Source organism: Oncorhynchus kisutch, linkage group LG12, assembly GCF_002021735.2.
Source record: "Oncorhynchus kisutch isolate 150728-3 linkage group LG12, Okis_V2, whole genome shotgun sequence".
NCBI lineage: Eukaryota > Metazoa > Chordata > Actinopteri > Salmoniformes > Salmonidae > Oncorhynchus > Oncorhynchus kisutch.
In genome coordinates, this window is record NC_034185.2 from 24,982,312 (window position 1) to 25,008,181 (window position 25,870).

General features: G+C 47.9%; 1 protein-coding gene across 3 annotated transcripts in view; it reads right to left on the reverse strand.

The window, feature by feature from the left end:
• The window catches only part of hivep2a (HIVEP zinc finger 2a), a 96,862-nt gene that overhangs the window by 51,480 nt on the left and 19,512 nt on the right, over positions 1-25,870 (reverse strand). The window contains exon 1 of one of the 3 annotated variants that reach the window (XM_020496550.2): positions 8,253-8,961. The exons of the other annotated variants lie outside the window; for them this stretch is intronic. The gene's annotated coding sequence lies outside the window, so the exon portion shown is untranslated. Of the gene's footprint in view, positions 1-8,252; positions 8,962-25,870 lie in introns of those variants that run through there. 3 annotated transcript variants of the gene reach the window in all.

Genomic DNA, 25,870 nt, shown 5'->3' on the forward strand with positions numbered 1-25,870 from the left:
TACCCCACTCTCTCTGTCTCTACCCCACTCTCTCTGTCTCTACCCCACTCTCTCTGTCTCTACCCCACTCTCTGTCTCTACCCCACTCTCTCTGTCTCTACCGCACTCTCTCTCTCTCTACCCCACTCTCTCTGTCTCTACCGCACTCTCTCTGTCTCTACCGCACTCTCTCTGTCTCTACCCCACATTCTCTCTGTCTCTACCCCACTCTCTCTGTCTCTACCGCACTCTCTCTGTCTCTACCCCACTCTCTCTGTCTCTACCCCACTCTCTCTGTCTCTACCCACTCCTCTCTGTCTCTACTGCACTCTCTCTGTCTCTACCGCACTCTCTCTGTCTCTACCGCAGTCTCTCTGTCTCTACCCCACTCTCTCTGTCTCTACCGCACTCTCTCTGTCTCTACCCCCACTCTCTCGTCTCTACTCTTACTCTCTCTGTCTCTACCCCCCACTCTCTCTGTCTCTACCGCACTCTCTCTGTCTCTACCCCACTCTCTCTGTCTCTACCCCACTCTCTCTGTCTCTACCCCACTCTCTCTGTCTCTACTCTTACTCTCTCTGTCTCTACCCCACTATCTCTGTCTCTACCCCACTCTCTCTGTCTCTACCCCACTCTCTCTGTCTCTACCCCACTCTCTCTGTCTCTACCGCACTCTCTCTGTCTCTACCCCAGTCTCTCTGTCTCTACCCCACTCTCTCTGTCTCTACCCCACTCTCTCTGTCTCTACCCCACTCTCTCTGTCTCTACTGCACTCTCTCTGTCTCTACCCCACTCTCTCTGTCTCTACTGCACTCTCTCTGTCTCTACCCCACTCTCTCTGTCTCTACCCCAGTCTCTCTGTCTCTACCCCACTCTCTCTGTCTCTACCGCACTCTCTCTGTCTCTACCCCACTCTCTCTGTCTCTACCGCACTCTCTCTGTCTCTACTCTTACTCTCTCTGTCTCTACCCCACTCTCTCTGTCTCTACCCCACTCTCTCTGTCTCTACCCACTCTCTCTGTCCTCTACCGCACTCTCTCTGTCTCTACCCCCACTCTCTGGTCTCTACCCACCTCTCTGTCTCTACCGCGCACTCTCCTCTGACTCTACCCCCACTCTCTGTGTCTCTACCCCACTCTCTCTGTCTCTACCGACTCTCTCTGTCTCTACTCTTACTCTCTCTGTCTCTACCCCACTCTCTCTGTCTCTACCCCACTCTCTCTGTCTCTACCCCACTCTCTCTGTCTCTACCCCACTCTCTCTGTCTCTACCCCACTCTCTCTCTCTCTACCCCCCACTCTCTCTGTCTCTACCGCACTCTCTCTGTCTCTACCGCACTCTCTCTGTCTCTAACCACCTCTCTCTGTCTCATACCGCAACTCTCTCTGTCTCTACCCCACTCTCTCTGTCTCTACTCTTACTCTCTCTGTCTCTACCCCCACTCTCTCTGTCTCTACCGCACTCTCTCTGTCTCTACCCCCCACTCTCTCTGTCTCTACCCCACTCTCTCTGTCTCTACCCCAACTCTCTCTGTCTCTACCCCACTCTCTCTGTCTCTACCCAACTCTCCTCTGTCTCTACCCCACTCTCTCTGTCTCTACCGCACTCTCTCTGTCTCTACCCCACTCTCTCTGTCTCTACCCCACTCTCTCTGTCTCTACCCCCACTCTCTCTTTCTCTACCCCACTCTCTCTGTCTCTACCCCACTCTCTCTGTCTCTACCCCATCTCTCTGTCTCTACCCCACTCTCTCCTGTCCTCTACCCCACTCTCTCTGTCCTCTACCCCACTCTCTCTGTCCTACCCCCCTCCCTGTCTCTACCCCACCTCTCCTCTCTAGTCTACCACCGCCTACCCCTCCTCTGTCTCTACCCCACTCTCTCTGTTCTCTACCCCACTCTCTCTGTCTCTACCCCACTCTCTCCTTCCCTTTGTCTCTCTGCTGCACACAACAACCATGCAACCCCACAGACCCAGCTAACGATGAACTAGTCTCCAGGCATTTCCCTCCACTATCACTCTGGACCTACAGAAATGGAAATAATCTCCGTTATGGAAAAAGACAAGAATAAAAGACATGGAAAAACAATAATAATACTATATATACTTGTAATCTCTGGTTTATAGGAAAATAAGGGGGATCATTAAAATGACGACATCTATATGCATAAGTCCACAGATATTTTTATGGAGGTTTGGGGTCCACCTGTGCTATGAGTAATGCACGCCGACTGGCCCGGTGATTTTTCCATGATTTAAATGAGCGGTGCAGCAGCAGTTGTCTCTGGAAGCGAGCGAGCGAGAGACAGAGAGAGAGAGAGAGAGAGAGAGAGAGAGAGAGAGAGAGAGAGAGAGAGAGAGAGAGAGAGAGAGAGAGAGCGAGAAGATTAGTGAGTCTGAACAAACGAACTGCAGACAGGAAGCTTGGTCGCGCCAGTGACTGGATCATTTCAGAGGGATTTCGTTTACGAGAGCTGAAGCTGATCCTACTGTAGTTCATGAAGCCTCTCTCTCAACTTAAGGCTCTATAGTGTAAAATACTGAGTGCTAACAAAATGCTACCCTTCTAGCGGTTAGCCTGCTAGCTTTGTTCAGCCATGGATGAGTAGCCTGACTGTGCCACAATGAGCCCCAGCACTGGAGCTCCATTCTGGGCTTGAGTCCCTGCCTCCAGTCCCCTTTCTGTGGGTGTGGGGGATCAGAGTGGACGTGGCCAGGAACAAGACTGGGTGGACAGGTGGCACCACCTGGAGATGAAGTGTTTACACCATGGAACACAGTCCCACGCTTTCCTGGCCACATTACAATATCTCTCTCTCACCTCTACATGGAGCCTCTCATTCATTATCTCTCTTTCACCTTCCTCTCTCTCTGCATGTCCTTTCAGCCTGCCCTGGGCACTGTGTCCCGTGTCAGCGGGCCATCTGTCTGAGAAGCCCCCCAGCCCTGTCTTTTCACTTCCTCTGTGTGTGTCCGGGCCTGGAGCCTGGCCTCCCACTGCTGGGCAGTGCTGGCAGCAGGCTGTAATGACAGAGCACCAGCAGCTAGTCCTGGTCACACTGAGGGGTGCTGCCCTGCCAAACCACTGACATTAGCATTAGCATCTGTGCTAATCCTCCAATGTAGGCCAGGACCCAGCACCTCCAGCCCACCTGCCAGGATCTGGAAACAGCTAGCCTGACACAGCTAGCCAGACACACAGAACACATACACTAGGCTTCCTGATATGCTAACAGTGGCCAATGCTAGCCATACAAGCTCATCCCTAATCTTGAGGCTTACCTTCAGTCGATTTGAATTTGTGTGATTCACGCAAGCATTGTTGACAAAGGTCATATGTTTTTATGATTCGTTGTTTTTGTTTGACAGTTGATCATATTCATATATTCATGTGTGTTCCAGTGCTTCATACTTGACTAATAGTAACCCATGGTAACTGTGTGAATACTGATTGTGAACACAATGGACAAGAGGCATGATGGACCTACTTCAGAGAGGTCCAATATGTTTTTGACTAAGAAATAGATTCATTGTCTTTTTCCCTTCAGTACCCCTCTCTCTCCCCATTTCCCCCCTTTCATCTCTCTCTCTCTCTCCACGTTTCCCCTCTCTCTCTCTCTCTCTCTCCCCGTTTCCCCTCTCTCTAACCCGTTTCCCCTCTCTCTCTCTCTCTCCCCCCGTTTCCCCTCTCTCTAACCCGTTTCCCCTCTCTCTCTCTCTCTCTCTCTCCCCGTTTCCCCTCTCTCTAACCCGTTTCCCCTCTCTCCCCCCGTTTCCCCTCTCTCTAACCCGTTTCCCCTCTCTCTCCCCGTTTCCCCTCTCTCTCTCTCCCCGTTTCCCCTCTCTCTAACCCGTTTCCCCTCTCTCTCTCTCCCCGTTTCCCCTCTCCCTCTCTCTTCCCGTTCCCCTCTCTCTAACCCGTTTCCCCTCTCTCTAACCCGTTTCCCCTCTCCCTCTCTCTCCCCGTTTCCCCTCTCTCTAACCCGTTTCCCCTCTCTCTCTCTCTCTCTCCCCGTTTCCCCTCTCTCTAACCCATTTCCCCTCTCTCTCTCTCTCTCTCTCTCTCTCTCTCTCTCTCTCTCTCTCTCTCTCTCTCTCTCACTAATTCAATTTAAAAAATATCTTAACTGTTAAGCACAGTTGTGAGCACAAAGCCATGTTTGCCAAAGGCAGGGCTGTGTTTGGCTGCCTGCTGGGTATGAAGGGGGTAGGAGGCAGAGAGAGGGGAGCTTGCCCACCTACCAGGGCCTCGCTCTCTCTCTCTCTCTCTCTCTCTCTCTCTCTCTCTCTCTCTCTCTCACACACACACTCTCTCTCGGGCCTGGCACCAATGGCTGCTGGACTGAAGGACAGAAGGTGTGAGGGGCTTAGACCCACTGCGCCCTGTCAGAGACCAGGACACAGGCATTCACTGGGAGAGGGAGGGAGGGAGGGAGGGAGGGAGGGAGGGAGGGAGGGAGGGAGGGAGGGAGGGAGGGAGGGAGGGAGGGAGGGAGGGAGGGAGGGAGGGAGGGAGGGAGGGAGGGAGGGAAAAGGAGCGGAGGAGAGACAGAGCGCAAGAGAGTGAAAGAGAGAGGGAGAAGTGACCACCCCCACACATATTTAGTGTAACACTCATCCTCAGACACTACAGTCCAACAGGACACAGACTCCCCTTTCTAATCACCTCCACAACTACAACTACTGGACTGTCTGTCTGTCTGTCCTGACAACGTTCTTCACAGGACCAGATGAATCATATATGTGCCACCCTCCTAATTCAGAATTCTCCATAAGAAGGAGATTTGGGGGTGAGACAAGCACAACGTGTAGCTACAAGGAGAATTGTGAAAATAAGTTTGCGCAATGCACCTCAATATAGTATTACTAGAACCAGGGATCCATTGATGATGATAATGCCTACAGTATGTGTGTGTTTCAAGGACTGATATATATTCGGCGATATATATATATTCCGCTGTACAGGCATCTGCTGTACAGCGGTTATGTGTGGGAGTATCCATTCAGAAGAATGTATTGAGCAGATAGCTCTTCAGAACGCGATCCTTAAAGGAAGTCGTGTTGGCTTCAGTAACTCTAGCTGTGTGGTTATGTTACTACCTACACCGCGAGGACCAGATATAGGTCATGTCGATAGAGGAAAACGTCAATACTGGAGCATACGACCGGCTAGGCTGCGTTACTATGCACAGTCACTCACTCTGTGGCCAAAGTCCTGTTTCAGAACACACATACTTTTGAGAGAGAGAGAGAGAGAGAGAGAGAGAGAGAGAGAGAGAGAGAGAGAGAGAGAGAGAGGAAGAGAGAGGAAGAAAGGGGAGAGAGAACTTGAGAGGGACAGAAGAGAAGGAAAAAGAGAGAGAGAGAGAGAGAGAGAGAGAGGAAGAAAGGGGAGAGAGAACTTGAGAGGGACAGAAAGAGAAGGAAAAAGAGAGAGAGAGAGAGAGAGAGAGAGAGAAAGGAGAGCAGTGGTAAAAGTGCTGACATGTTGATTTACTTCCTCCTCTGAATCAGACAGCTGAACGAACGCTCTTTGGACAAGGTCACTGAGGATCACGCGTCTCAGGTTAACACACTGAACCCATCCACCTGGATATTACACTACAGCAGACAGAGACAGGACACTGCACAAGGACAGCCCTTCTCCCTAATGTCCCCCTGTTCCCTTCTCCTACAGTAGTGGGGTGGGGTAGAAGCCCGAAGGTGGAGAGAGGGAGGGATCTGTATACCCAGCCAGATAGCGGTTTGGATCCGACAGAGAAATGGAGACTAACGTACTTGGTGTTTGCTGCTAGAGTGGTCACAGAACTGTATATACTCTATATTTCTTCATTCCTTTCTTTTTATTTTGTGGATTTGTGTGTATTGTTTTGGAGTGTCAGGTATTACTGCACTGTTGGAGCTAGAAACATAAGCATTTTGCTACACCAGATCTGATTTATGTGCTGTCGCCAACACCGTGTCACGTTTTGCATGGCACGGAACATGAAAAAAGGAGAGCATGAAATAAGCACAAACTGATCTGCTACCAGGCTACTCTAAACCTGGGTGAAGTACATGAGGTGAACACTTCCCCCAAAAAATACTCAGATTGAGGACATAGGCTACTGAATGTAAAATCATTCCCAGCGGAGGTCATGGATGTGGGAGCGAACGAGTAGCAATAAAGCAGATGGCAGTAAGGCCTCTCTGCACAGTAGACCATTGTAGAGTGGAGGGAGTGGGACTGACTGTTTCACTCACTGTAGAAAGGTCTGGAAGCAAGCAGCAAACACCGAGTTAGATAGATGGAAAAACAAAGTTAGTTAGGAGACCCCCTTCCCACTGTTGGGGATCCAGGGAGATCTTTATCACGCACGCACACACACAGGCTTGAGGGTAATCAAATAATAGCAAACAGAAAACAAGCAACAACAAATGCAGTACCAAAACCTGCACACAATTACTGTCCTGTCCCGCTGCCAAGAGAGGGCAACTGATAAAGCAGGGTCCGTATCAGGTGGTTCCCAATGTGGTTCCATTGTAACCCTGTAACCATAGTGATGGCTGTTTAATGTAGCCCTGCATCACAATACCCCACGCACTTTGAGGGCTAATGGGATCCAACTTGGGTGGGTAATTGGATTGGCCCCCAATGACAGACAGACAAACAGACAGACGGACACTATACAGACAGACACTATATAGACAGACACATGACCAACACGCCCCATCACCCCACCATAACGATGTGGTAGAGTGGTACTCACCGCTCCCTCTCTCTGCCCTGTCAGGATGCTGACGTACAGCACTATACACAGGGCAAACACTAGCAATAGCATGCCCAGACATCCCTTCCATAACTTCCTGGTATTAGGATTAGGATGTTGAGTCTCTTAAAATGTATCTCCACACTGTTGAGAGACAGTAGGAGACCAGACAGGGGGCCTACAGTGAGGGAGAGGGTGTCCTCGAGACATGCCCGTGCAAAAATGCCCCCCCCCCCAAACCCCCTGAAGCACTGTGAGCTGCGGCGACACACATTATAAATCGTCTGAGAATTAGAGAATGGAAAAATAGTTTAGCACACTTAGCAGAGGCACGAGTCCTCATTCCACAGGTGCCAGATAGGGGCATTACAGTTCTCTTCTCCGCAGAAAGACAGACAGAGGGAGAAAAAGACAAGAGAGAGAGTGCATAAGAGGAATCTCTCTGGCTGACTGAGGAGAGAAGGGAGAGAGAGGAGAGGAGAGGAGAGGAGAGGAGAGGAGAGGAGAGGAGAGGAGGGAGGGAGGGTTGATAAAAAAGGACCCAGCCATGGAAGCTAATTTCAAGGTTGTGGTAATCTCACCCCTGGGCCCCAGATGATGGAGTCTGGGGTTGGGGTTGTTGTTGTTGGGGTGGTGTATGTCATTAGGCATGCAGAGCGGCAAGAAGATAAGCTTTTCCGAAAACAACAACTTTGAAATAGTGTGTGTTTGCATGCGTGTGTGTGTGTGTGCGTGCGTGAGGCATGAGGTGTGTGTATGTGTGGTGTTTCCCTGCCTTATCACCAGGACCTTCCCTCACATAACAAGTTATTCCAGTATGATAACACACACACAGAGTGAGACAGACAGACAGGCCCGCAAGCGAGTCAGTGGCTTGGGGTGTTGGGCTGGAAAACGGACTTGTTATGTGAGATTTAGAACAGGTGAGATTTAGAACAGGTGAGAATTAAAACAGACAGCAGCGGCTGGGGGATGGAGGAGGTGGGAGGCTTCGCAGTGCCACGCTCGTCTGCGGAGCCGGGGGGGGGATGTGAATGGGTGTTTTACAGCTACCCTTCCTCCCTCCTCAGGCTGCCTCACGGACTAAACAACAAGTGCCTCACCACTGGGGAGGAGAGCTAGAGAACAGGAGGATGAAGTAGGGAGGAACGTGCTCTGCGGAGCGAAGAAGAGGTCAGGTTATGTCATAGTTTCTCGCTTATCTCAGTCTCTTTAAATACCTGCCAGGGCTGTGCAAACAAACCGTCGGTAGACAGAGCCCCTGCAGACCAGCCCCATCTGTCACACACACAAATACACACGCAGTGACGGCTGTATCGCCACGACAACACACAGCAGACAGCTTGTACCAAAACACAGAGAAGAAGGCTGTGTATGGTGGAGATCCAACAGCCACTGTCATCCTCCATTCAGTTTACAAACACACTGACAACAAGGGAATCACTTCTCAGCAGCATCACCACAGAGAGAGAGAGAGAGAGACGAGGTAGAGAAAAGGAGAGGTAGAAACGGTATGTCTACTTACCTGGGTATATCAGCTCCCCAGTCCCACAACATCTCCAGTCACCAACAGCAATCCTCTGGGGTGAAACTTTTCCTGTCCATTCTCCGGGGTCACCGATAGAAAGCCAAAACAGCGGGGCCAAACTCCCATCAATCAGAATAGCCACTCACTGGTAGTGAGAGCGTATGCTTGCTCGGAGACCTACTGATGTAAGCTAGTCACCAGAGAAAATACCCAGTCAGTTGTGACGCATATCCAGGATCAGAAATAGCAATAGGGCCCCCAGAGGGATTATACAACAGACTACATTTAGAGGACCTTCCACTGGCCCACAGAGCAGGAAGGCAGGCAGCGCTCATGCTCATTCTCTCTCTCGCCTGCCTGCCGGCCGGCCTGCCTGCCCTCTCTTTGCTGGCTCCACAGTCTTTTTTTACAAAGTAAGATGACATTTTCCTAAGCAAGACATGACCACAAATAGAGGGGTCAAGTGAAAGACAGCAGTTATGGGGTGGAGCGGCAGGAGCAGGGCTGTTGCCGGCTGCTTCTCTCTCTAAGTGTTGTGTTGTTATGACACAGCAGCACAACCTTATCAGGCTGGCCTGGCGGGCGACACCACACTACAGCAGTCTGGACACACACCACCTCTGACCCCCCGGGGGTTGTCCTATCCAAAAGCGAGTATGTGCTGTCAAAGAGCGAGCCATAACATGGTATCCCTCTACTCTCCCTCCTTCCCTCTACCCCTCCCGCCCCGCTTCCCCTGCCGCCTCCCCCTCCCCACTCCTCCTCCTCCCTAGCTCTATAAATAACTTGCCAGGCTAATAGTGAAAAATGGCCTCAGAGATGTGTTTTCTCCGGCCCAAACCCCTGCTCTCCGGTCAACGATATGATTCGCTCCTGTGTTGCTCCTTCAGTGCGTGGCTACCGCCACATTACTGGCCATGAAGAGTGACAATGGGACAGGGCAGCACTGGGACAGGGCAGCGTTGGGACAGGGCAGCACTGGGACAGGGCAGCACTGGGACAGGGCAGCATTGGGACAGGGCAGCACTGGGACAGGGCAGCATTGGGACAGGGCAGCACTGGGACAGGGCAGCATTGGGACAGGGCATAAATTGGGACAGGGCAGCACTGGGACAGGGAGGCACTGGGACAGGGAGGCATTGGGACAGGGCTGCACTGGGACAGGGCAGCACTGGGACAGGGCAGCACTGGGACAGGGAGGCACTGGGACAGGGAGGCATTGGGACAGGGCAGCATTGGGACAGGGCAGCAGTGGGACAGGGCAGCATTGGGACAGGACTGCACTGGGACAGGGCTGCACTGGGACAGGGCTGCACTGGGACAGGGCAGCACTGGGACAAGGCTGCACTGGGACAGGGCTGCAGAGAGAGATGAAAGAGGGAAAGGGAAAAGAGAAGAGAGAAGCCCAGCTGAGCAATAGCTTCCAGCCACAACCCTCGCTGCAGCGTTGAATATTAATGCATGTTTATGCTTCTGAATTAACCTCAGGTATGTCATGAGTGACAGTGGTGTAGCTAGTTTGAGAGCTCCCATATATCATTCTCCGCATTGCCTACATTCAGGGCCACACGTCGTCAAAACGCAGGCAGTGTGGAGAGCACATACGGCAGTTGTTTTGAGTGGACCAACTCGAGCAAGGGTAGACACCAGTTCCATGCTGGTGATACTCTGGCTAATAACGCCCGTGCTGTCACGCAAGTCAAACGTGGAGCAAGGGTAGACACCAGTTCCATGCTGGTGATACTCTGGCTAATAACGCCCGTGCTGTCACGCAAGTCAAACGTGGAGCAAGGGTAGACACCAGTTCCATGCTGGTGATACTCTGGCTAATAACGCCCATGCTGTCACGCAAGTCAAACGTGGAGCAAGGGTAGACACCAGTTCCATGCTGGTGATACTCTGGCTAATAACGCCCGTGCTGTCACGCAAGTCAAACGTGGAGCAAGGGTAGACACCAGTTCCATGCTGGTGATACTCTGGCTAATAACGCCCGTGCTGTCACGCAAGTCAAACGTGGAGCTAGGGTAGACACCAGTTCCATGCTGGTGATACTCTGGCTAATAACGCCCGTGCTGTCACGCAAGTCAAACGTGGAGCAAGGGTAGACACCAGTTCCATGCTGGTGATACTCTGGCTAATAACGCCCGTGCTGTCACGCAAGTCAAACGTGGAGCAAGGGTAGACACCAGTTCCATGCTGGTGATACTCTGGCTAATAACGCCCGTGCTGTCACGCAAGTCAAACGTGCACCTCTATTATAAGACCATTGTGACTTTGCCCTTACTGGAGAATCCAATTTATAGGTCTAACAATAACTTGACCTCTGTTGAACTCCCTATGAGAAATCAGAAACTGCTGCGGGCAGGAGACAACTGGGAATAGTTGACCCTAACACCCCCCCCCCCAAGGACTGTCCCAGAGCAGGGAGACCTGACACCATAGCCACCGATTAGCTATCCAAAGTAGCCAACACCTGCTGTGAACTAAACTCAATAGTCCACACTGTTCAGCTCTAAGTAGGAGTGCAGTACTCCTGAGCAGGAAGCAGAGGTATAGTTGATGCAATGTGTGGGACAAGATGAAATGACACAGTTCACAACGACAGGCCTAGCTATTTCTACGCGAGCATGTGCAATCACACTGGGAGACAGCAGAAAGAGAATAACACTATAGCACACAACAGGTGTTATGAGAGAAAGACAGGTAGAGTGTTTAACACACTCAAGACTCAACACTCCATTTGACTTCATCTTAAAAGACACAGTTCCCCATTGCCTTTTACAGGTGGAATAGCATCATTAGGTATAAACAGAGAGAAACATATGTTTATATTTTGAAATTAGCAGAGTATAAAAACTAGGACAGTTCTCTATCATATACTGTAGGCCCTTCTGCACATCTTTATGTAAACACATAACATGACCTGGATATCAAGCAACAGAATAATCTAGTAGAAACATACACTCAGTTGTCAGTTTATTAGGTACACCACCCCATTTCTGAAGAAAAAACACAAATGTGAAAAATGTATGTATAGTTCTAGCATTTTGGAAATAAACTCTTCATTTATGCATAAAACGCTGAACGGCACATGCTGCGTGTGACCAAATCAGCTTATCCTGTCAAGGCACAAACTCTCTCACTATCCACGTTTGAAAACCATTTAGCTAGCTAGTAAAACAGACTAGACAACCTGGTAGAGTTCTTCAAGTGGAGAATTCTGTGAATGTCTATGAATACATCTAAAGATAGTTTTCCAGTGGACACTTTAAAAAGGCTACAAAACCAGCTACAGAAATGTAACCTAAATGTACGCTATAAAATGTAGTTACTTTAAAAGCTGGTTGCGTCAACGGCACCACATCACTCTAAAATCCATGGCCTTCAGGAGAAATGAATCCCACCAGTCATCAGAGACCTGGAATCACATTGAACTTAAGGATGTTACATTTGAGTCATTTAGTAGATGCTCTTACACAGGGCGACTTACAGTAGTGAGTACACAAATCTTCGTACTAGTCCCACGTGGGAATCGAAACCCCAACCCTGCCCTCGCTAGCACCACGCTGTACCAGCTGAGCCACACAGGACTTTCATCAGACACATATTGATATCTGTGCCTAATGTACACTGAGAGAGAGAGGGAAACTGCCTTGGTAACTGGAGCAAGAGAAAATGGGGAGAGGAATCCCTTTCTGTATTTATCTATTGAAAGCTGTGCAGAGGGTTTCACTTATACACCCCCTGGAGCTGAGACAGAGGAACACACAGGGAGCGGAGTCCGCAAAGCACGCAGCACACACACACGTACCCAAATGCACACACACGCACTACATTTTAAACCGTGTTTTATGGTGCGACAAAATAATGAACGTGCTCCTTTAAGTCAAAGCAGACATCGAATGAGTCACATCACATTTTATCGCTATTTTATATCCCTTTACATGTTTCTTTCCTTCTATTCAGGGACGGACAGAGAGAGGGAGAAGTAGAAACACAGTGTGTCACATGTTCCTGGCAGCATCAGCCTCTCTAATAGGACCAGAGCTTTTTCATGACAAGGTCATATTTGACCTAGCGACCCCTGACCGTCCCTGGCCAGGGGGTGGGTCTTCCTAGCAGGCCTTGGGGGAGCATGAGGCAGCCTGACAGAATGAGATCAAGCGATCATGAAAACAGTCGCTCAGCAGCCCCTCCAAAACAAACCCGCTCTCAGGCAGCCGAGGTACAATTGCTCATTGGAGTGTGAGGCAGTGACTCTCTCTCAGCCAGCCATCAGGGACCCAGTTAGGAGTTACGCAACAGGCCTGCCTGCGTGTTTTCCACCGCCAGCTGAGGGGCCGACCCCACAGCTGTTCCCGATTCCGACGGTGAAACCCTTTCCGGGCAAAACCTCTCGGAACGTCGCCCCCCCCCCCCCCCCCCCCCCCCCCCCCACCCCCCACCCCCCCACCCCCTCCCGCCCCGAAGCCCTTCTCTCCGTCCCTGTCACTCCACCGGGTCTCATGTTGCCCGTGGCACCTGTTACCCCCAGCGGTAAGGCAAAGCAGGCAGGCAGGCAGGCAGGCCAGCTCAGAGAGCCCCCCACTCCCTTCCACCACACCCCCATGGCCCTTTTTCTCTCCAGTGTCAGTTTACGGCAATCACCCAGACAAGCAGTAACCATTTTAGACTTGGCCCTGAGTCAGATCAGCTGGCTGATGCTGGGAATGAGCACCGGGGGCTTCCCAAACAGAACACCCCTGCTGGGGTCCCATGGCCCGCAGCTCCTCTACAACCAACAACACATGGGAGCGCAGGTGAGTCACTAAGAGCCACACTCAAGAACAAAACGATCAAAAGGTATCTGGGGTCAGGCTGGCTCACTGAAAATGTGTTTTTTTCCAGACTTGAATCAAAACCAAATGTACTGTCGTGATTCGTGAAAGATCATGGATGGGAGTTAATTTAACAAATTATATTTTCCCCTGACAAACAATTGCCCTGGAAAGAGCATTAATGGCCTCATAATCAAGTCAATTGCTTTGACAGCACATATTTAACCGCTTTTTAATTTGCTCGAAAGACAAATCAGTCCAAATCCTCCATCACAGATGGCTGGATAAAATTTCCATCAAACATGATATTAATTGGGTTGCATCACACCTTTCAGTTTTACAGGCGATTAACATAATCTGGGTTTTAACAGGTTTTAATGGCAGCCAATTTGTAGCTATTTGTGGCATGCACACAGGAACTGCGTAGGAGGCTCTGAGAGGGTGGTAAGTGGCATCTTGAATATTGACAGATTTGATTCAAAATTCATTTCAATGACTCCCATGAATATCCAGTAAACGCCCCCACACAACCCACTAAGTGTTTTAAATCTTCATACACCATGCTGTACACCACAAATATGCAAGCACGTTCTAGAGGGAAGTACATTTATAGAGGAACATTCTCAAATAAATCACTCAATTTACCCCTAAAATACACTCCTCTCAATCTTTCATTGCAAATGACTGAGACGATAATCTTACCTCTTGCTTTCTAAAAACAGATCCTTCCACAGCGCCAAACGAAGCTAAAGCACACATGCCATTCATCTTTATAGCCTGGGCATGCTCTGTCATTCATCTGTATAGCCTGGGCATGCTCTGTCATTTAGATCCTATGGCCTGGCTGGGGAGTAGAGTAACACTGAGCGGCTGTTAGTGGATGAGCAGTGAAGGACATGCTGTCAGATTGACTCAGGCTAAAAATATCATGGGCTGCCCCATGGACATTACTATACTCCTAGCATCTCTCTCTCTCTCTCTCTCTCTCTCTTTTCTCATGGACATTACTATACTCCTAGCATCTCTCTCTCTCTCTTTTCTCATGGATAATACTATACTCCTAGCATCTCTCTCTCTCTCTCTTTTCTCATGGACATTACTATACTCCTAGCATCTCTCTCTCTCTCTCTCTTTTCTCATGGACGTTACTATACTCCTAGCATCTCTCTCTCTCTCTTTTCTCATGGACGTTACTATACTCCTAGCATCTCTCCCTCTCTCTCTTTTCTCATGGACATTACTATACTCCTAGCATCTCTCTCTCTTTTCTCATGGACGTTACTATACTCCTAGCATCTCTCTCTCTTTTCTCATGGACGTTACTATACTCCTAGCATCTCTCTCTCTCTCTCTCTTCTCATGGACGTTACTATACTCCTAGCATCTCTCTCTCTCTCTTTTCTCATGGACGTTACTATACTCCTAGCATCTCTCTCTCTCTCTTTTCTCATGGACGTTACTATACTCCTAGCATCTCTCTCTCTCTCTTTTCTCATGGACGTTACTATACTCCTAGCATCTCTCTCTCTCTCTCTTTTCTCTTGGACGTTAATATACTCCTAGCATCTCTCTCTCTCTCTTTTCTCATGGACGTTACTATACTCCTAGCATCTCTCTCTCTCTCTCTTTTCTCATGGACATTACTATACTCCTAGCATCTCTCTCTCTCTCGCTCTTTTCTCATGGACGTTACTATACTCCTAGCATCTCTCTCTCTCTCTTTTTTCATGGACGTTACTATACTCCTAGCATCTCTCTCTCTCTCTCTTTTCTCATGGACATTACTATACTCCTAGCATCTCTCTCTCTCTCTTTTTTCATGGACGTTACTATACTCCTAGCATCTCTCTCTCTCTCTCTCTTTTCTCATGGACATTACTATACTCCTAGCATCTCTCTCTCTCTCTTTTCTCATGGACGTTACTATACTCCTAGCATCTCTCTCTCTCTCTCTCTCTTTTCTCATGGACATTACTATACTCCTAGCATCTCTCTCTCTCTCTCTTTTCTCATGGACATTACTATACTCCTAGCATCTCTCTCTCTCTCTTTTCTCATGGACGTTACTATACTCCTAGCATCTCTCTCTCTCTCTTTTCTCATGGACATTACTATACTCCAAGCATCTCTCTCTCTCTCTCTTTTCTCATGGACGTTACTATACTCCTAGCATCTCTCTCTCTCTTTTCTCATGGACATTACTATACTCCTAGCATCTCTCTCTCTCTTTTCTCATGGACATTACTATACTAGCATCTCGCTCTCTCTTTTCTCATGGACATTACTATACTCCTAGCATCTCTCTCTCTCTCTCTCTTTTCTCATGGACATTACTATACTCCTAGCATCTCTCTCTTTTCTCATGGACGTTACTATACTCCTAGCATCTCTCTCTCTTTTCTCATCGACATTACTATACTCCTAGCATCTTTCTCTCTCTCTCTTTTCTCATGGACATTACTATAGTCCTATCATCTTTCTCTCTCTCTCTCTATTTTCTCATGGACAGTCCTATACTCCTAGCATCTCTCTCTCTTTTCTCATGGACGTTACTATACTCCTAGCATCTCTTTCTCTCGCTCTCTCTTCTCATGGACGTTACTATAGTCCTAGCATCTCTCTCTCTCTCTTTTCTCATGGACATTACTATACTCCTAGCATCTCTCTCTCTCTTTTCTCATGGACATTAATATACTCCTAGCATCTCTCTCGCTCTCTTTTCTCATGGCAATGGGCCACAACTTTTGCTACTGTGATGGCACATTACGGTATTTTGACTAACAGATATGGGAATTTATCAGTTTGATTTGTTTACAAATTCTTTCCGGGTCTATGTGATCTGTGGGAAATAAGTGTCTCTAATATGGTCATACATTTGGCAGGAGGTTAGGAAGTGCAGCTCAGTTTCCACTGTGGACAGTGGGCACGTATCTAATCTATTGATTCCAGATAGTATTCCAAATTGTTTTGTTTTCTGGTTGATTCTTTACAGTGTGTCAAATAATTCTCTTTTTGCATTCTCATAATTTGTTTGGATCTAATTGTGTTCCTGTCCTGGGTCTGTTTGTGTTTGTAAACAGAGCCCCAAAACCAGCTGGCTGAGGGGACTCTTTTCTAGGTTCATCTCTGTAGGTGAGGGCTTTGTGGTGGAATGTGTGGGCATCTTTTCATTTTAGGTGGTTGTAAAATTGAACAGCTCTTTTCTGGATTTTGATAACTAGCGGGTATAGTCCTAATTTTGCTCTGCTTGAATCATTTGGGGTTTTGCGTCTTTGCAGAATTCTGCATGCAGTCTCAATTGGGTGTTTGTCCCATTTAGTGAATTCTTAGTTGGTGAGTGGAGCCCAGACCTCACAATCACAGAGGGCAATGGGTTCTATAACTGACTGAGCCAGATCCTAATTGGGATGTTGAGTTTTATGTTCCTCTGTTTAGGCAGAGGTAGGTATAATTATTGGTATGCTCTTGGGCAACAGTGTCTAAATATGATCTCTCTTGTATTCGTTGTCCTGGCAACTGGACCTTTTTTGGAACACCGTTATTTTTGGCTTACTGAGAGTCACCGACAGGTCCCAGGTCTGACAGAATCTGTGCAGAAGATCTAGGTGCTGCTGTAGGTCCTCTTTGGTTGGGGACAGAAGAACCAGATCATCTGCAAACAGTAGACGTTTGAGTTCAAAGTCCAGCAGGGTGAAGCCGGGTGCTGCAGACTGTTCTAGTGCCCTCGCCAATTAATTGATATACAGTATGTTGAAGATGGTGGGGCCCAAGCTGCATCCCTGTCTCACCCCACGGCCCTGAGGAAAGTGTATGTTTATTGCCAATTTCCAACCATTTGTTTAGCAGACCCTAATGCCAAAGTGGTCCCATGTGTCTCATTTGGTAGCGCATGGCACTTGCAACACCAGGGTTGTAGGTTCAATTCCCAAGGGGGTCCAGAATGACGAAGAAGAAGAAAAAAAGTATGAAAATGTTTGCAGTCTACTTACTGTAAGTAAGTGTGGATAAGAGTGTCTGCTAAATGACTAAAATGTTAACTTGAGTAAAGCACTTTTTTAAATCAACAAAGCATGAGAAGACTTAGCTTTTGTTTTGTTTTGTTTGTTTGTCAATAAGGTTGTGCATGGTGTATACGTGGTCTGTTGTACAGTATTTTAGGAAGGAGTCAACTTGACATTTGCTCAGGACATTGTTTTCACTGAGGAAATAAATGTTGGACTCTGCTGTTGATGATACTGCAGAGGATTTTCCAGAGATTACTGTTGTATCAGCAGATTCTGCTGTATTGAGGTCCAATTTGCCTAAACTTTTGTGGATTGAGGTGACCAGACCTTGGTTCCAAATATTGGGGAAGATGTCAGAGCTGAGGATAATGTTGAAGATTTAAGAATAGCCTATTTTAATTTGTGGTCTGTATCATTTTGTTTAGTATACCATCAACACCACAGGCCTTTTTGGGTTGGATGGTTTGTACTTTGTCCTGTAGCTCTTACAATGTAATTAGTGAATCAATCTCCATTTCTGGATAGAAGTGATTTGATTCTACAGATTCATCAATCACATTGAGCTGTTTTCTTGCTGTTCCTTGTTTTTTTCTTAGTGTATTTCTTTATTGTTTAAGGCGTAAGCTAAACCACTTCTCATTGCTGTTCATTTTCTTAGGTTTTCTGCTTAATATGTTAGCTGATAGGTCAAATATACTGTTCAGGCTTCCTACTGCTAAATGTACACTTACAGACTGTGGGTTAAGTTCAGTGATAAAGTAATCTACAGTACAACTGCCAAGAGATGAGCTATAGGTGTACCTACCATAGGAGTCCCCTCGAAGTCTACCATTGACTATGTATAGTTCCAGCGTGCAACAGAAAAGCAGGAGTTGTGACCCGTTAATGCTGTGAATTCTCTCAACACACATCCTATTGGAGCATAAATACTTGATGACTAAAGAGCATGACCCACCATCAGCAATGCCAATACTGCAGGACCAATGTGACCAAGCAGGTCAATTGTAATACACTGAATGAAACAATTAGCTCCCAGCCCAGTGATTGATCCCATGGTTGTCTGATGGATGTGTAAACAGAGCTGTTAGCTAACATGAATGGAGTGCCACGCTGAATAAAGCAGACACAGTCAATGAGTTGAGCTACAACATACTGTATCTAACTGGTCTGGTAATGGAATCCCAATACATGGCATCAACCTTCAGCCCACACGTTCCTCTTTGTCTCTACATCCATCCAACAAGCTGATCAACATCAATGACATTGACCGGAGGGAAGTGTTTGGCCCCAAAGTCACCTCAAGGATAAATCCCCAGTAAAATGACTTGGGAGAACTAACCTAATCCTGACTGAGGAAGAACAAAATGACCTGTCAATCCTGCATGTGATCCCTTTCCCTTACTTTTCCCACACACTCCTAATGAGGACCTGCCTGCATTTCCCCGCTCACTATGCACTGCCAAGGCAGGCACCGGGCCCGTAGACCCGGTTGTAAAAATGTCTTGTTTCGGGAAGTAACATGACTCACTCATTTATTTAGGAATTTCTCAGACAAATCAACAAGCTTTGTGAGCTTATCCTGGCTCACAAACAACAATACCCATAATGGGAAATTTATAGGGTTCTATTAAACCATGGGAGCAGATATCTGTGACTGGTGATGTTGTGATTTGATCTGTGTATATTGCCAATTCCTATACAGCAGTAGAGTGTGTGTAATCCTGGCCAGCGTAAAGAATGGTGTGTGACTATTTACAACACTGTCGTGCTAAATGGATGCCATCGCATTGTGGAAGGAGCTATTGTATGGCCAGGGTCATCCCATCAACTGTAATGAAAAACCCATTGCAGATGGTAAAATAATAACACATATCACCATGGTAAGACATGGTTTATAAATAATCAAGTGAGCAAATCATTTTCTTCATTTCAACAAAGAAAAACAAACACAGGCCTGTGCACAGAACACCTAGAGCCTCTGGTAATGTAGGTAATGTATCAGTAGGCTAGCTAGAAGAGAGCTTCTCCAACATAACGTAGCTTATCATCAAATCAAATCAAATTTATTTATATAGCCCTTCGTACATCAGCTGATATCTCAAAGTGCTGTACAGAAACCCAGCCTAAAACCCCAAACAGCAAGCAATGCAGGTGGAGAAGCACGGTGGCTAGGAAAAACTCCCTAGAAAGGCCAATACCTAGGAAGAAACCTAGAGAGGAACCAGGCTATGTGGGGTGGCCAGTCCTCTTCTGGCTGTGCCGGGTGGAGATTATAACAGAACATGGTCAAGATGTTCAATGTTCATAAATGACCAGCATGGTCGAATAATAATAAGGCAGAACAGTTGAAACTAGAGCAGCAGCACAGTCAGGTGGAAGTTGAAACTGGAGCAGCAGCATGGCCAGGTAGACTGGGGACAGCAAGGAGTCATCATGTCAGGTAGTCCTGGGGCATGGTCCTAGGGCTCAGGTCAGTTGAAACTGGAACAGCAGCATGGCCAGGTGGACTGGGGAGGTCAGCGGAGGTCAACAATACTACAAAACCTATTTCCCGTTGTGAATTTGCTAGGCATATGAATGTATTCTAGACGAGGAACATGGATCAGGAGGGTCACAAATGAATTTGCTACTCTTCAAAGAAAGGGTGGCACTACCAATAGATACAGTACATTGGAAATAATAGGTGACAACCTTCAAATATGGGAACCTTATTTTTTCCATCATCTTTACTGCAGGAGGATTACATATACTGCAATCATCCTCCATTCATACAATGTATCAATAGCACCCAAAACATACCGCCTGTAGAGAATACAGCAGTAGACACTATTAGCACCCGAGCCTGAGACGCTGCCTCTGTAAATGGCCCCAGGTGAAGTAACTTCTCCTCTCCCTGTCAAACCCTGGAAGCAGAGCTGACCTTTTGCCTCCTATCTGACTCGACAGTGCAGATCTACGAGCGGGGTACCACCATAAAGCAGCACTCTCCCTGTAATATTCAGCATAAAATATGCATCAAATTATATAACCCTTATATAATGCATCCATGGGCCAGGTCTAGGCTCATCCATGCTGTGTTCTACAGCTAATTAAGCGATCTGTGCAAAGCAAAACAGAGCATGGGGAGCTGCTAATTTTAGGTCCTTCCCTGAGCCCATCTGAGAAACAGGAGGCTGGGAAGCAGTGGGAGGCTCCGGAGCTAACGCAACCAAGTGGCTTGAAGGCGGGGGAGAAGCGGCAGGGGGGGATGCTTGGTTCGCTAAAAAGCCCATATGACATCAGTCAGAGTGAGCGTGGCGATGGGAGTGAAACAAAGACCTGTCAGGAGGGGGAGAGAGGAGGAGAGGAGACAATGGCACCCCAGTCAGCTCCACACGGTCACAGAGTCCAACAGAGAGCAGCATCCATGAGGTCACACAATTAGTACCAACTAGAGGTCGACCGATTATGATTTTTCAATGCCGATACCGATTATTGGAGGACCAAAAAAGCAGATTTAATGTATTTGTAATAATGACAATTACAACAATACTGAATGAACACTTATTTTAACATATAATACATCAATAAAATCTATTTAGCCTCAAATAAATAATGAAACATGTTCAATTTGGTTTAAATAATGCAAAAACAAAGTGTTGGAGAAGAAAGTAAAAGTGCAATATGTGCAATGTAAGAAAGCTAACGTTTAAGTTCCTTGCTCAGAACATGAGAACATATGAAAGCTGGTGGTTCCTTTTAACATGAGTCTTCAATATTCCCAGGTAAGAAGTTTTAGGTTGTAGTTATTATAGGAATTATAGGACTATTTCCCTCTATACCATTTGTATTTCATTAACCTTTGACTATTGGATGTTCTTATAGGCACTTTAGTATTGCCAGTGTAACAGTATAGCTTCCGCCCCTCTCCTTGCTCCTCCCTGGGCTCTAACCAGGAACACAACGACAACAGCCACCCTCGAAGCAGCGTTACCCATGCAGAGCAAAGGAAACAACCACCCCAAGACTCAGAGCGAGAGACGTTTGAAACGCTATTAGCGCACGCTAACTAGCAAGCCATTTCACTTCGGTTACACCAGCCTCATCTCGGGAGTTGATAGGCTTGAAGTCATAAATAGCGCAATGCTTGACGCACAACGAAGAGCTGTTGGCAAAACGCACGAAAGTGCTGTTTGAATTCATGTTTACGCGCCTGCTTCTGCCTACCACCGCTCAATCAGATACTTAGATACTTGTATGCTCAGTCAGATTATATGCAACGCAGGACACGCTAGATAATATCTAGTAATATCATCAACCATGTGTAGTTAACTAGTGATTATGATTGATTGTTTTTTATAAGATAAGTTTAATGCCAACTAGCAACTTACCGTGGCTTACTGCATTCATGTAACAGGCAGTCTCCTTGTGGAATGCAACGGTCATTATTGCGTTGGACTAGTTAATTGTCAGGTTGCAAAATTGGAGCTGACAAGGTGAAAATCTGTCGTTCTGCCCCTGAACGAGGCAGTTAACCCACTGTTCCTAGGCCGTCATTGAAAATAAGAATATGTTCTTAACTGACTTGCCTAGTTAAATAAAGATTCAATAAAGGTGTGTAAAAAAATAAATAATTGACATATACCGATTTCCGATTGTTATTAAAACTTGAAATCGGCCCTAATTAATCGGCCATTCCGATTAATCGGTCGACCACTAGTACCAACACACTTTCAGCCCTGTGTAGCCCTTCCAATACTTGTCAATTTGCACACATAGTCACACCCCTCTCTCTTTCTCCCTATCTTGTGTGCCAATAGTGAAAACCGAGAAAAACAGAAACCTGGAAGGTTTCTGTCAGCAAGACTGGAGGGGAAAGCTAGTAGGTTCACAGTTCAACAGAATGGGCAGACCCAGGTTTCATCAGCGGAGAGCGCAGACCTGTCCCAGGTCTGTCCTAGCAAAGGAAAGGAAATCAATCTGCCTCCCTGGCCTCCCTGCCTACTGCGGGGCCTTCCTCAGATCAGCTGTGTGTTTATTGTGATCACTAACATTGCCAGAGTCCTCTGCTAGCAACAAACCACATGGGTAACACCAACCAGGCAGCCACACTGGTTCTCTCACCTGTATCCTGGAGCTGATCCTTCCTTCCTCCTCTGCTGGTTAACTGGCGGAACCTAATAAGTTCAACACTAACATAACATCTTCAACTCCAACAGTTAGTCACCTATACAGTAGAGACACATAGTGGTATCAGCCTCATACTCAAGGCTAGTATAGAAGTTAATCACCCCACAAGGCCACCAACACACTCACCATTGTTTTCATTTCCATTGGAGAAATGAAGGAGGTGTCGTGTGGGAGCATACGGAGAGGAAACATTATTCTGAGATGAACATGGAGCGGTTTGTTTGGAGATAAGAGCAGGCAGAAAGAGAGAGGGGGAGCGTCTAGGGAAAACAGGCATCTGTGAGGAGTACTGAAGAAGGCTGAAGGACACATGCCTCCGGCTAGATCCTGTAGCTCAACAGCAGTGCTGTGTGAGAGGTTGACCAGAATCTCTCAGACAGGCAGTCCCAGCAAAAATACATGCATTTTCTCCTCATAAAAAGCCAGAGAATAAATGTGGCAACCTTTTACAGGAATACAGTCTCGATTAGCATCGGAATTAGCTGCTTCAATATTTATACATCCCACAAACTTGCCAGAGCAGCTTTTTGGGTGTCTGCTCGGTATGGAAAAAACACTTCAATTATTGTTCAATTACAGTGGCACATCAGACACCTAAGCTATGAAATTAAACTACAGGGACTCCCTTTTACAACCAAATAATATGTATGCAGTCCTCTAGATGTGACACACTGTAAAACATTGTTTCTTTTCAAACTCTCTCTGCATAATCTTTTCACTGTATTTTTTACTTTGCAACATTTCAAATGGCAATAAAAATAGACCATTATTATTTCAGTAAATAATACATGGGCCTTGTTCATACTGTATAGTACACCAATATACTGTACTGTATTACAGCATCTCTCCAGCACTATGCTACCCAGTAGGCATGGATACTCAGGGCTCATTGTGACCTCAATTACTCCGGATTGAGTTGGGTTCCCCACCTCTCTCTGTCTCAACACCAAGTCATTCTCTACAGACACAGGTACTCCAAGGGATGAACTGACTAGTTCCCTTCTATGGAGAGCAGAGGGCTAAACTGAGGATGGAGGAGCACAGCACAGAGAAATGAAGGGCATTCTTCCTAACCATGCCATGCACACGAGCCCGGGTACTGTACTGTAGAACATGTTACTCCTCAGTAGTGCACCTCCCATCATTCGGCATTGTGTATGAACTACAGACAGAGCCTTTAGCTTGGCAGGAAGTGTGTAGCATGCCACAGCACGGAAGATACAACTGCAGGCTGGAGCCTTCAGTCAGGCAGAATGCTTAAACTAGATGCTTAAGATTTGAGTATCAACGTCAGCTTCTGTGGGTCTGCTAACTGCCAGATGGGATAAGCAAACTGACAGAAATCAGATAAAAGAGAAACTTCCTGCTTAGCTACCGGTGCATACCTGCCTGCCAAGACACAGCCCCTACACAGTACCTACACGACTAGTAACTACGTACGCTACTTTCATTGGAAATCGCAGACACACAACCTGCTTGCTGTGGCCACGTTGTAGGGTGTGTGTGTGTGTGTGTGTGTGTGCGTGTTCTCGCACACGGGTGTAGATTGAGTGATTCTGCATTTGCAACACTATGTTTTATTTGACACGTGCTCAGAATGAGTGGTGGTAAAACAAAAAGATTTAGGGAATTCCACAAATATTATCTTTCTTCCCTCCATAGCTGTGGAGAGGAGAGGACAGGAGGGGAGAAGGGAAGACAGGAGGAGATTGGGAGAAGACAGGAGGAGTGAGGAGAAGGGGAGAGGAGAAGACAGGAGGAGAGAGGAGAAGGGGAGAGGAGAAGACAGGAGGAGAGAGGAGAAGGGGAGAGGAGAAGACAGGAGGGGAGAAGAGAAGGGGAGAGGAGAAGACAGGAGGGGAGAAGAGAAGACAGGAGGAGATTGGGAGAAGACAGGAGGAGTGAGGAGAAGGGGAGAGGAGAAGACAGGAGGGGAGAAGAGAAGACAGGAGGAGATTGGGAGAAGACAGGAGGAGTGAGGAGAAGGGGAGAGGAGAAGACAGGAGGAGAGAGGAGAAGGGGAGAGGAGAAGACAGGAGGAGAGAGGAGAAGGGGAGATGAGAAGACAGGAGGGGAGAAGAGAAGACAGGATGAGATTGGGAGAAGACAAGAGGAGTGAGGAGAAGGGGAGGGGAGGGGAGAAGACAGGAGGGGAGAAGAGAAGACAGGAGGAGACTGGGAGAAGACAAGAGGAGTGAGGAGAAGGGGAGAGGAGAAGACAGGAGGAGAGAGGAGAAGGGGAGAAGAGAAGACAGGAGGAGAGAGGAGAAGGGGAGAGGAGAAGGGGAGAGGAGAAGACAGGAGGGGAGAAGACAGGAGGGGAGAAGAGAAGACAGGAGGAGATTGGGAGAAGACAAGAGGAGTGAGGAGAAGGGGAGAGGAGAAGACAGGAGGGGAGAAGAGAAGACAGGAGGAGATTGGGAGAAGACAAGAGGAGTGAGGAGAAGGGGAGAGGAGAAGACAGGAGGGGAGAAGAGAAGACAGGAGGAGATTGGGAGAAGACAAGAGGAGTGAGGAGAAGGGGAGAAGGGGAGAGGAGAAGACAGGAGGAGAGAGGAGAAGGGGAGAGGAGAAGACAGGAGGGGAGAGGAGAAGACAGGAGGAGAGAGGAGAAGGGGAGAGGAGAAGACAGGAGGAGAGAGGAGAAGGGGAGAGGAGAAGACAGGAGGGGAGAAGAGAAGACAGGAGGAGATTGGGAGAAGACAAGAGGAGTGAGGAGAAGGGGAGAGGAGAAGACAGGAGGGGAGAAGAGAAGACAGGAGGAGACTGGGAGAAGACAAGAGGAGTGAGGAGAAGGGGAGAGGAGAAGACAGGAGGAGAGAGGAGAAGGGGAGAAGAGAAGACAGGAGGAGAGAGGAGAAGGGGAGAGGAGAAGGGGAGAGGAGAAGACAGGAGGGGAGAAGAGAAGACAGGAGGAGATTGGGAGAAGACAAGAGGAGTGAGGAGAAGGGGAGAGGAGAAGACAGGAGGGGAGAAGAGAAGACAGGAGGAGATTGGGAGAAGACAAGAGGAGTGAGGAGAAGGGGAGAGGAGAAGACAGGAGGGGAGAAGAGAAGACAGGAGGAGATTGGGAGAAGACAAGAGGAGTGAGGAGAAGGGGAGAGGAGAAGACAGGAGGAGAGAGGAGAAGGGGAGAGGAGAAGACAGGAGGGGAGAGGACAAGACAGGAGGGTGGAAGACAGGAGGGGGGGGTGAATACAGGAGGGGGAGTGAAGACAGGAGAGGAGAGGACAGGAGGGGAGGGGAGGGAGGGGAGGGTAGAGGAGAAGACAGGAGGGGAGAGGAGAGGATGGGAGGGGAGAAGACAGGAGGGAGGAGAAGAAAACTGGAGGGGAGAGGAGAGGACAAGAGGGGAGAGGAGAAGACAGGATGGGAGAGGAGAAGACAGGAGGGGGGAAGACAGGAGGGGAGAGGAGAAGACAGGAGGGGAGAGGAGAAGACAGGAGGGGAGAGGAGAAGACAGGAGGGGGAAGACAGGAGGAGAGAGAAGACAGGAGGGGAGAGGAGGAGACAGGAGGGGAGAGGAGGAGGTGGTGTGTAGAGCAGGGTGCTGGCACTGCCAGGTTGCTAACCATACGCAGCGTAGGCTGCTGGGAGCACTAGAGACCTGACACAGAGCCAGCTC